Genomic DNA, 11,378 nt, shown 5'->3' with positions numbered 1-11,378 from the left:
TTCCTGTTTATTTCAGGCATCAGTGATAATGTAGGGAGGGTATTCAGGGTGTGGGAAATTCTGAAATCACATTGCATCAGTTCTTTATTGCGGTATAACAAATTGCCCCAAATTCAGTGGTTTAATACAAGAATATACATTTATTGTCTTTCACAGTTTCTGTTGGTCAGAGAGTCAGGAGCAGCTTGAAAGTTAGTTCTGGCTTGGCAGTTGCAAACAAATGGAGCTACAGTCAATGGAAGGCTTGATTGGGGCTGGAGAATCAACTTCCACAGAGGCTCAGTTACATGGCTCACTCATGACTGGCCGGCTGTTGGCCGGAGAGCCTGGCTCCTCGCTGTAGAGACCTCTCCACAAGACTGAGTGTCCTCACAGCACGGTAGTTGACTTCCCTCAGAGCAAGAGGTTCAAGAGACAGCAAGGCAGAGGTCACCCTGACCTAGCTTTATGAGGTCACACCTGTCACCTCCACTTTGGTCACATGGACCAGCCCTGATTCAGTATGGGAGGAAACTACACAAAGTTATGAATACCAGGAGGAGATGATCTTTGGGGACCACTTTGGAGGCTGGCTATCACACACATCATCTCTGAAATCACATCTATTTTTCAATTTAAAAAAAAGTCATACATACACAAGAGAAAATAATACTGTGAATGCCCATATACCCATCATCCATAGTCAATAATTATCAAGGGAATTCCATCATTTTGTTTTGTACAGGTATCCCTGAGAAACTCACGCTCTTCCCACCGCACCCCCATCCGCATATCCTGTACTGACTTTCCTTAGACTCGGTGTTCTAGGCTCTCTCCCTTCTCTCACTTTCCCCTTTCTGCTATGCTTAAGGGATGGATAAGAGACAGATACAAAGAAAGAAGCCTCCTTATGCTGGACACCGGTCTCAGATGCGGGTATCTGCAATTGAAGGGGTCACCACAGATATGGTTCTCAGTCAATCCTTTTTTTTTTTTTTTAAATTTTCAGGTCATTCAGAAATAACCTTGCCATTTTCAGATTTTAATGTGCATACAGATCACCTGGGGATATTGTTAACATGCAGATTCTGAATCCGTAGGTCTAGGGTGGGGCCTGAAATTCTGCGTTTCTAACAAGCTAATAAAGTGATGCAGACACTGCTGATCCACAGGCCACACTTTGAGTACCAAGGGTCTAGAGCTGTGCTGTCCAAGTCAGTAGCCACTAGCTACACGTGGCTATTTAACTTAATTAAAATTAAATAGCATTCCATTGTAAAGCAATTATACTCCAATAAAGAAGTTAAAAACAATTAAATAGCATTATAAATCACTTCCTTAGTGGCCCTAGCCACGTTTCCAGTGCTCAGTAGCCATATTTGGCCAGCTACCCTTTTGAACATAATCATGGAAAGTTCCACTGGATGGCCCTGGTATAAAGAATTGACTCATGATAATTCTCCTGCAGATGCTTTCTAGACCAGAACAACCATCTATTAATTTACAACAAAAAGAGGACCTTGGCAGGATAAATAGCAACAGGTTATTTATAGTGGGTGTTTATTTCCTCTTGCTGCAATGGATCAACCCAGTGTTCCTAAATACAATTTGAAAGATTGTTTGGTCAGCTCAGCATCTGAGCAAAAAAGGCTGGATATGTATATCAGGTTATGAGATGGGATAAATTGCTTTTCTCCATACTAGAAGTACTTTTTTTTTTCTTTTTCAATAACTAGTACTCATCACTTCAGTCAGAGCTGGAGGAAAGCACCCTGTTAGGAAGCTACCTTTTTTTTAAAAAAAAATTTATTTATTTATTTTTGGTTGCGCTGGATCTTCGTTGCTGCGCGTGGGCTTTCTCTAGTTGCAGCAAATGGGGGCTACTCTTCATTGCGGCGCTCAGGCTTCTTATTGCAGTGGCTTCTCTTGTTGTGGAGCACGGGCTTTAGAAACACGGGCTCTAGGCACACATTTTGGGGCTCAAATGAGGTAACAGGTGTGAAAGTACTTTATTATTTATAAGTATTATCTTTTTAAAAACCTGGTTTTCTCCATGAGAGTTAGGAGATCCCCTGATCTTTTTTTTTTTTTTTTTTGGCTGCGTTGGGCCTTTGTTGCTGTGCGCGGGCTTCTCTAGTTGCAGAGGGCAGGGGCTACTTTTCGTTGCGGCACGAGGGTTTCAGTAGTTGTGGCACGCGGGCTCAGTAGTTGTGGTGCACGGACTTAGTTGCTCTGCAGCATGTGGGATCTTCTCGGACCAGGGCTTGAACCCGTGTCCCCTGCATTGGCAGGTAGATTCTTAACCACTGTGCCACCAGGGAAGCCCTGATCCCCTGGTCTTGATGTCGACATATGTACAGATCACCTTGCACAACTGTCTGCCTTGTTCCCACATTCTAGGGTATTGCCTGTTTAGAACATTCACTCATGTTTTCAAGCTCTCACTCTCTGTGCTATCTTTTATAATTTAAAAATATTTACAAATTTAAAATAAAAATTTAAATTAAAAATTTTTAATTTTAAAAATATTCTGCATTTTATGGAGAACTTCAGTGGTATTACTACTATCAGCACAGTCTTTGTAGTTCTTAGAGTATCTCCAAAAGAGCTGGCTCCAAAATGAAGCTATTTCTGGGAGGGGTAGCAATAAAGATGACTGCTTTGTTAAGTATTGCTTAAAGGGTTGAAATTGAAGCCCTTACCATTGGGTTGAGCTGTTTCTATACCTAGCAGTTCACCTATGTTTCCATTTTTAGTTTGTTCCTGAAGGTGCTCAATCTGGAGGATTCCTGTTGCCATCCTCCCACCTCCACGCCATAAACCATCACTCATTTCACTGATCCTTTTAACCTTTTAACTTGCCTTTTAGTATGCTCACCCATTATTTACTGTCCAGGAGACCAATATGTCCTCTTTTTTGGACAACTGACATCCAAATCCCTCTTTGCTGCTCCTTACTCTTTTCCACTTCAACCCTGCACACTTTCTGGAAGCTCCACTTGACCTGCAGGAACCACAAGCATGTGGATACTAACCAGGGGCAGAAGAGGAATCACTGCTGTGGGTGGAGGGGTGCCATTGACACCCTTCAGTGTCTTGTTGAATCTGCAGCGCATGCTCTTGGTCAGGGTTATTCTGCTTCCTTAGAGGTGATCATTCCTGATGGCTCAATCATGAACACTTTCTTGGCTTTTGACACCCACATATGGACATCTCAAAATAGTCCTGCACTGAGTCATCAGATAGATGTGGCTTTGAAGTATTGCTGACAAATAAATTCATGGCTCAAAACGTTATTTTAGCCTTTAGCGGTGGGGTTCCCCCACCTCAGTCAGCCTGCAGCTGGCTGGACATCCAGAGATGGAAGACTTTTGTTCCAAAGCATTTGACGAATAAGACTACCCTGGAGCTCCTGCCTGTGAGTCTGAATAACCAGGAGGTCCTCCAAAATGAGTTTGGTGTTTTTTCATTAAGAAGTTTTGTCAAAGTTTTGATATTTTCTTTTCCTGTACACGCAACTCTCTCTTTTGATTTTGAAAGACTTTATATCTAAAATTAAAATTTAGCTAACGTGAGACTTCTAAGCTAGTTCATATCGTATGAATCCTTGACTAGTTTGTATTGTATTTGGAGAGTTAATATCCAGTATAGGGATTCAGCACTTTTATGATTTTGTAAAGGATTATAGTTAAGCTAAAGGTTAAACTTGTAGTTAAGGATTTTTCTCACTTATCTAAGGCCATTTGACTAACATGACTAACTCTTTGAATTAATAGATCTTTTCCCTCGAATCATACTTTTTGAGTCCTTACCTATTCATTTATGTTTCTTTTTTTGACTGCACAGCATGCCGGATCTTAGTTCCCTGACCAGGGATAGAACCCATGCCCCCTGCCTTGGAAGTGCAGAGTCTTAACCATTGGACTGCCAGGGAAGTCCCTATTCATTTCTGTTTGAAGTTTCTACTCTTTGACCACTTATACAGTTCTTAGCCTATTCTCAGGCTAATCATTATGTCAGCTGGTCTGGACCTTACCTATGATGAGAGAAATTTAGACTACTAGTGTTGGAAGATACCTTAGCAGTCAAGTTCACAAGCTGGGTCATGGCAGAACTGAGTCAGCCTGGAGAAGGAGTGTAACTTTGTGGTTAAGACCATAGTCTCTGGAGCCAGGCTCCTTGGGATCAAATCCTGGCTCTGCACTCACCAGGTGACCTGAGCCAATTAATTACTTAAACTGTAAAATGGGCATAAAATATCTACCTAATGGAATTGTTGTAAGTATTTAATAAGTTCATGTACAGAGTCTCTAGCATGTGGTAGGCACTCTGTAAATGTGGGGAGGTAGGAGTGGGCTGTGCCCTTCATCCTTGTTTAGGGTTCTTTTCAATGCAGGGTTATTTTCCAGGAGTTCTTTTCCAGGAGTAGTGCAAAGCATATAGAACTGGGGGAAAGCTGCTGAGGTTATGGGCATAGCAGAGTTCTAAGTGTTGATGAATGGGAGGCTAGGGTTAGGAAGCCACAGTAGAGGCTGAAGGAGTGAGGCGGCCAGTAGTAGATCAGTCAGCTTATATGAGTTTCATGAGGGTACACCCCAGACCAGCAGGAAGGGCAAGGTCTGGCTCCCCAGAACAGGCAGCAGTTCCTGTAGAAACATGGGCAAAGGAGCTCCTGCTGTACTCAGTTTGGGTCAGACTATAACTGGTGTATCAAGTTCATTTCTGGGCAGCTCATTTACAGTCAGGAGCACAGCCAGAGGTAGTTGATGGAGTGGTAACAGTCCAGTAATCATACAACAATGCATTCTCTCACAAATATCTGTTGAGCCCCTAGGGCCGACCACTGTGTTTTATGCCTTGGGGGTAAGGCTGGGTGGAGTGAGATGCAAACATGCTTTATAGAAATAGTTTCTTCCCTCTAGAACCTGTGTGGATTCCATTTAACGAATCTCTACCAATTGTCTATTATGTTCAGGCCTCTATGTAGTGGTGTGGCCTTTGTGACCCAGCAGAAAGAGCATTGGACTGAGTGTTGAGAGAGCTGGATTCTAGTCTCACCCCTGACATCAATTATCTGTATGACTGTGGATAAGTTATTCTGGGTCTCAGTTTTTTTTGTTTTTTTTTTTTTTTTTGCGGTACATGGGCGTCTCACTGCTGTGGCCTCTCCTGTTGCAGAGCACAGGCTCCAGACGCGCAGGCTCAGCGGTCATGGCTCACGGGCCCAGCCGCTCCGCGGCATGTGGGATCTTCCTGGACCGGGGCACGAACCCGTGTCCCCTGCATCGGCAGGTGGACTCTCAACCACTGCGCCACCAGGGAAGCCCTGGGTCTCAGTTTTATCACAGATAAAATGGACGTTATGATAACTGCCCTATTTAAAGTACAAATTCCAGAGCCCCTGATCCACTGAATCAGAATTTTTACGGGAGGAGTCTGAGAAGCATTTTGATCATCAAGGCAGTTGGGAAACACTACCCTGTAGGGCAATGTTTTCTTTGTGTGCACTTCAGACTACCTACATCAGAATCTCCAAGGAACTTGTTTTAAAAATGGATTTCAAGGCCCAACCCAGACTTGCTTAGAACCTCTAGAGATGGGGGTTTGGGAATCTGTATTTAGGGTGAAGCTAGGTGATTCTTTGTATCCCACCCCCAAATTTGAGAACCACTATTCTAGGATTTTTGTGAGGATTTAATGAGAATGTATGTGAATACTTACTTTGGTAGTCATATATGAGGGATAACTTAGCAATGAGGACCTTTTACTTTGGGAGGAAGCCATAATAACCACTTCTGAAAGTTGAAGCGTTGTGTATTAGTCAGACTCTTTGGAACTGCAAAGAAGAGTCATACCCAATAGGTTTCAGGGAGAGAAGGTTATTGCAGGACCCTGCAGAAGTGTATTGTAACTAGGGAGTTGCGTTATTACTGTAGTCACTATAAGCCCAGTGCCTTCAAGGCTAGGAGAACTGAAAAAGTGGTTTGAAGTGGCAGAAAGAGGCTTGCAACCCAGAAGTTACCCACCTTCTGTGGGTACCAGCAGGATGTTTATTTCCCCAGGAAGAGTCTTTGAATGAGTCAAATTGCTACCATACAACATGGAACACCCTTGTGATAAGAATTCCTATCAAGCTCTTTCCTTTGGCCTCCTGTGTGCCCAACCCATACATGGTTAACTTCAGTATGTGAATCTTTCCCCATCCAATCATCTGTGGTTAAAGTAGCAGAGCTAGTTTTGCTCAAGATACATAACAACTTGGGGATCTGCTTTCTTTGGAAAAGCAAGGAGGGAAAAATCCAAAAAAGTAAGCATTTTTGAGGACTTTTTATTTGTCTAGTATATATTTCATGAGGAAGAGGGAGTAAACAAATGAAGTATGGCTCTAAAATTTGGTAATACAGACTCCTTTGTGAAACAGTGGATTCCCTGCCCCTAAGTACATATTTCTTGGGGGCAGGGATCTCATAAGGCTTATCCATGGAATCCTAGATTGAAGACTCTGTTCTTCTGGGCCTCTAAAGGGAAGAGCTGTTCTACCAGGTAGAAGGGTCAGAAAAGCAGATTTCCATTCCATGACCAGAAACATCTTCTGACATTTCAACTGTCCAGTAATGGATCTTTTCCATCTTGAGGTAATGAACACCTCATCACGGGAAGCATTCAAGCAGGCGCTGGATGACTGTCTTGCTCAGATGTCCCTTCATTTGTTTGTTCGTTCATTCTATCACATACCCCAGTCACATACAGCAAGAACTCCTGTGAGTGTTTAGGGGTAGAAAAGTGAAATACAAAGGTGGACACATAAGAAGCTGTGTCTGTTCTTAAGTGTCATTATTTGGTGAAGGAAACTGAGACATAGATGGTCACAATGCATGGTGACAGGTGCTGTAAGAGCCTGTGTGTAAAGGGCCAGAGAAGAGAAGGGAGCAAACTTGTGGAGGAGTCCTGTGTAGGACCGAAGGTTGACCAGATGATCCCTAAGTTCTCTTCCAACTCTGGGATCCTATGCAGCAATGGATCCAAGAAGAGGCTTGGGAGAGCTTTATCCATGCCCTCCGTACAGATGTATGATATCTGTAAAAAAAAAACCCAACATACTTGGTATGCAAATACAGCTTTAGTACAAATCTTCCAGCTCCCTCACTCCCTGCCTTCCAACCAAATAGCAACCTCTTAGCCTGCCCTATACAGAAATTCTGAAACTGCTACTGATTCTAAGGTTCTATATTTTGCAGAGTTATCAAGTCATAGGTCTGAGCCCTTACCAGAGGTTGTTATTTGGATAGAGCATCTGGAAATGCAGGGATTGCCAGTGAGAATGGGCTGGTGAGGAAGAGAAAGGGGCCAAGAGGGAGTGCAGTTGAGCATGGCCTCAAACCCAGAGCCATCTCCCCATGGCTTAAAAGCATTTCCAACAACTTTGAGGTTTGAAAGCATTTCCTTCCCTCCAAGGTTTTCCTCATTTTCTTCGCCTGCTTCCATAGACAGTACACCCGCCCTCTCTCCCTCCCACCAAGGTCACCACTCAGCAGGCTTTGATAAATGTCATCTTTTTTTGAAAGTCGCCTTGGAAAAAGGCAATTTGACTGCAGTGAGGCAGAACAGGGATGTGAACGCCAGCCGCCCTTTATTGACCAGAGCCCAACCCCAAGAACAAAACGAAGCGGAGCGTAGTGCTGCCGGGGCTCCTGGTAATCCCGAGCCGCCTCTCCCCAGGGATCTGTGCACTGTGCACCCAGCAGCGCCCGAGTCCTGTAGTCGGGGCTCTTCCTCCCTCTTTTCATCTCCACAGCCCTTTGTCTTCTGCTACTTGTTTCCTGGCTGGTAACTAAAGGTCCCTGAGGACCCCCCCCCCCCCCACCGCTCTGGGGGCGGGAGCCCTCTCCACTGTGCAAGCAGTGGGCTGCTGATTAACGCAGGGAATAAATAACAGCAAGCTAATTATCTCCTGATTGCAGTTTGCCTCACTAACAAGGCCAGGCTGGAGTGGTGATGCAGAGGTTGATACTATTCCAAGCATGCTTCTGGGTTCAGGGAAATTTCCATGCCTTTCCAGTCTGGAGACACTTTCCCTTCCCAGACGCTCTGGAGTTCTAAGTGGAGATGTTCCCACTCCTGCTTCACCTTGCAATTGAGCGACTCACCCCAGACAGATTGTGACAGACCCTGGTGGGTGATGGGAGCTGGCATCTCATAGAAGCAGGGAAAGGCTTTCAGGGAGGCTTGGGGGTTGGCCAAGGTCATGGAGAGATGTGTCCTCAGAGACCACACTCTCGAGCACTTAGTATTCTAATTACATCTGCTTCTCCAACTGCTTGAACTGAGTGGTTCCCATCAGACCTGCAAACATAGTAGAAAAGTGCTAAGAGCACTGTTCTGGGGTCTAGTCCTAGCCCTGACTACCTCTGTGACCTTGGATATGCTCAGGTCCTCAATTTCCTCTCTATGAAATGACAGTCAGGCATTTCTCTATGAAATGAAGCCTAGGCAAACCTTGGGGCTTTGCTCAACTCTAGAAATATGACTGTGACTTTACTCAGAAATTTAGACCGAGATATTGAGAAAGCTCCCAAGGCTTCTCATGTCCACATCTCCAGCCTGAGGTTTCCTTTCCCCCATATTATTGCATTGTTCCCCACTTTCCCCACCTTCTTGATCTGATTTCTCTAACTCTCTTGGTCTTGAAAAATTGTCTTGCCTGGAGGGAGGAAGGTGAGGAACGTCCTCTTCAGGAAGATGTAAGTTTCTAAAAGCCTGGACTGCGCTGACATGCTGAACAGCTATTCATAGCTGTCAGCCTATGAATAGCCAGGATGTAGAGGTGACCAGGAACTGCTGCTGGCCTCCTGTGTCAGGGGAAGAAATCAACTTGTCCCCAAGCCTTTCGGACCATCCCCAGACTTCGGGCCTTGTCACCACTGCCACACCAACCAGAGTCCACTTGTGGGAAATTGAAGGGCTGTCCCCTTCCACTGGGGAGACTCACCTCTACAGGGTGGGCAAGTCTCCTGCCAGAGGCCAGGTGTTAGGCAAACCAGGTGTTTTCATCTGATGAAGATGCATCCATGAAACAGCAAATGTGGGCCACAGTCCCCTTGGGAAAGGGGAAGGGATAAAATGTTGGTCTAGTGTCATGCTTGCGCTAAAGAGGAAAATGTTATTTAACTTGGTCTGATCTGATGGGAAGAACCCTCAGGTAGGGATCAGAAGGTCGTATTCAACATGATGCTTCATCACTTCTAAAGGGTAAACTTTGGCAATTAATTTACTTTCTGTATTAGTTAGAGTGAGCTAACTGACGTGACTAATAACCTCCAAGTCTCAGTTTCTTATCACAATACAAGTCAACATCACATTCACATAAGAGTTTAATGCAGATGTTCAGCTGATGGCCTTGCACAGGGTGATACAGGGACCTAGCACTGTCCATCTGTGGCTCAGCCAACTGCTACAGGCTTTGGAATCCTCTAATTGATCCTCTGTATTCAGTCAGCAGATGGGGAAGAGACTTGGAGCCTGTTGTGTGGAAGGTGTTATGGGTCTAGAAGTGGCATTCATCACTTCTGCCCACATTCCACTGGCCAGAACTCAGTCATATGACCACATCTGATTGCAGGGGAGGCTGGGAAATGTAGTCAAGCTTGCACCCAGGAGGTAAAAACAAATGGTTTTGTAAACAACTAGTCTGACATACCTTCTTTGAAATTTTTTTCCTGAATTTATCAGTAGGGCAAAGGATCTCTACTTTGTCATCTTTACAAAGTTAGAATGAATATAAAATAAGAAAACAGATTATGAGAGAGCTTTAAAAATGCAGAATGGGGACTTCCCTGGTGGCTCAGTGGTTAAGAATCCGCCTGCCAATGCAGGGGACACAGGTTTGATCCCTGGTCTGGGAAGATCCCACATGCCGTGGAGCAACTAAACCCGTGCGCCACAACTACTGAGCCTGCGCTCTAGAGCCCGCGAGCCATAACTACTGAGCCCGCGCGCCTAGAGCCCGTGCTCCACAACAAAAGAAGCCCGCATACCACAACGAAGAGCAGTTCCTGCTCACTGAAACTAGAGAAAGCCTGCACGCAGCAACGAAGACCCAATGCAGCCAATAAGTAAGTAAGTAAATAGAAAGTAACTTTTTAAAAAATGCAGAATGAAGAACACACATGTTATAATCTGTTTTTCAGATTAATCTAGAAATAACTTCATAAATACTGGCTATATTACTCTATTAGAAACATTAAAGATGCTCTGTTATTGGAACAGATATCTTTAGGTTATAGGATGTGTCTGAATGACTGTGTAATTGATTTCAATATGTGATGAAGACACTTAAATAAATGCAATCCTTCAAAAAATTATAGAATGTGCCCTTCCTCTCCTCTTTCCCTTTGATATAGATGGAGGATTCAGTCAGCATAGTCAGTGAGACTGGGGTCAAAATTTGGCCAGTGCAACCAGTATGTTTGGTGAGCCTGGGGCAGAGAAGATATCTCATATGATTAGGAGATTGACTGCAAGTAGATGACTTGAGAAAATAGGTAATATATTGAGGATAATGGGAGCTATATTTCTCACGGTTAGTGAAAGGAGTTACATTTATGGAAAGGAAATAAACCATCAGAATTAGGGTAATTAGTTTGAACCCATGTTTTAAACATAGATAAATAGATGTAAGGGTGTGTGTGTGTGTGTGTGTGTGTGTGTGTGTGTGTGGTGTGTGTGTGTACATATATATTTCTAGTTCCATCTATTTAAAGATCCTATAAGCAATGATACCTGAATAGCAGTGACCACACCAATCACTCTGATCTTTGTTTCTAAATTTTCCACTAAAAAGAACCAGGACTGACCAGCCTAAAAATTACTAGATGAACCTAGAGCATCTTGTTGTGCTAGAAAGTAAGGAATTGCTCAAAGAATGATGGGAACAAAAGGATACATAATCCAGGGCTTCCCTGGTGGCGCAGTGGTGGAGAGTCCGCCTGCCGATGCGGGGGGCGCGGGTTCGTGCCCCGGTCCGGGAGGATCCCACGTGTCGCGGAGCGGCTGGGCCCGTGAGCCATGGCCACTGGACCTGCGCTTCCGGAGCCTGTGCGCCGTGGCGGAAGAGGCCGAGGCGGTGAGAGGCCCGCGTACTGCAAAAAAAAAAAAAAAAAAAAAAAAAAGGATACATAATCCAGATGGAAGGGATACCCACAGGCCAAGTCTGGAACAATTTAGGCATCAAAGTAAATAATTTTAGCATTAGTATTCAGTATAGTAACCCATTGCATAAAATAGGAATGGTTGAGTTAATACAGGTATGAATAAATACGTGGTGAGAAGGGAAGGCACTCCCTTATATAGAATGCCAACTGATAAATACAGAAAAGAGATAAAATTAGAAGATTACCATT

Source organism: Globicephala melas, chromosome 1 (assembly GCF_963455315.2).
Source record: "Globicephala melas chromosome 1, mGloMel1.2, whole genome shotgun sequence".
Lineage (NCBI taxonomy): Eukaryota > Metazoa > Chordata > Mammalia > Artiodactyla > Delphinidae > Globicephala > Globicephala melas.
Note: the sequence above shows the minus strand (reverse complement) of the source record.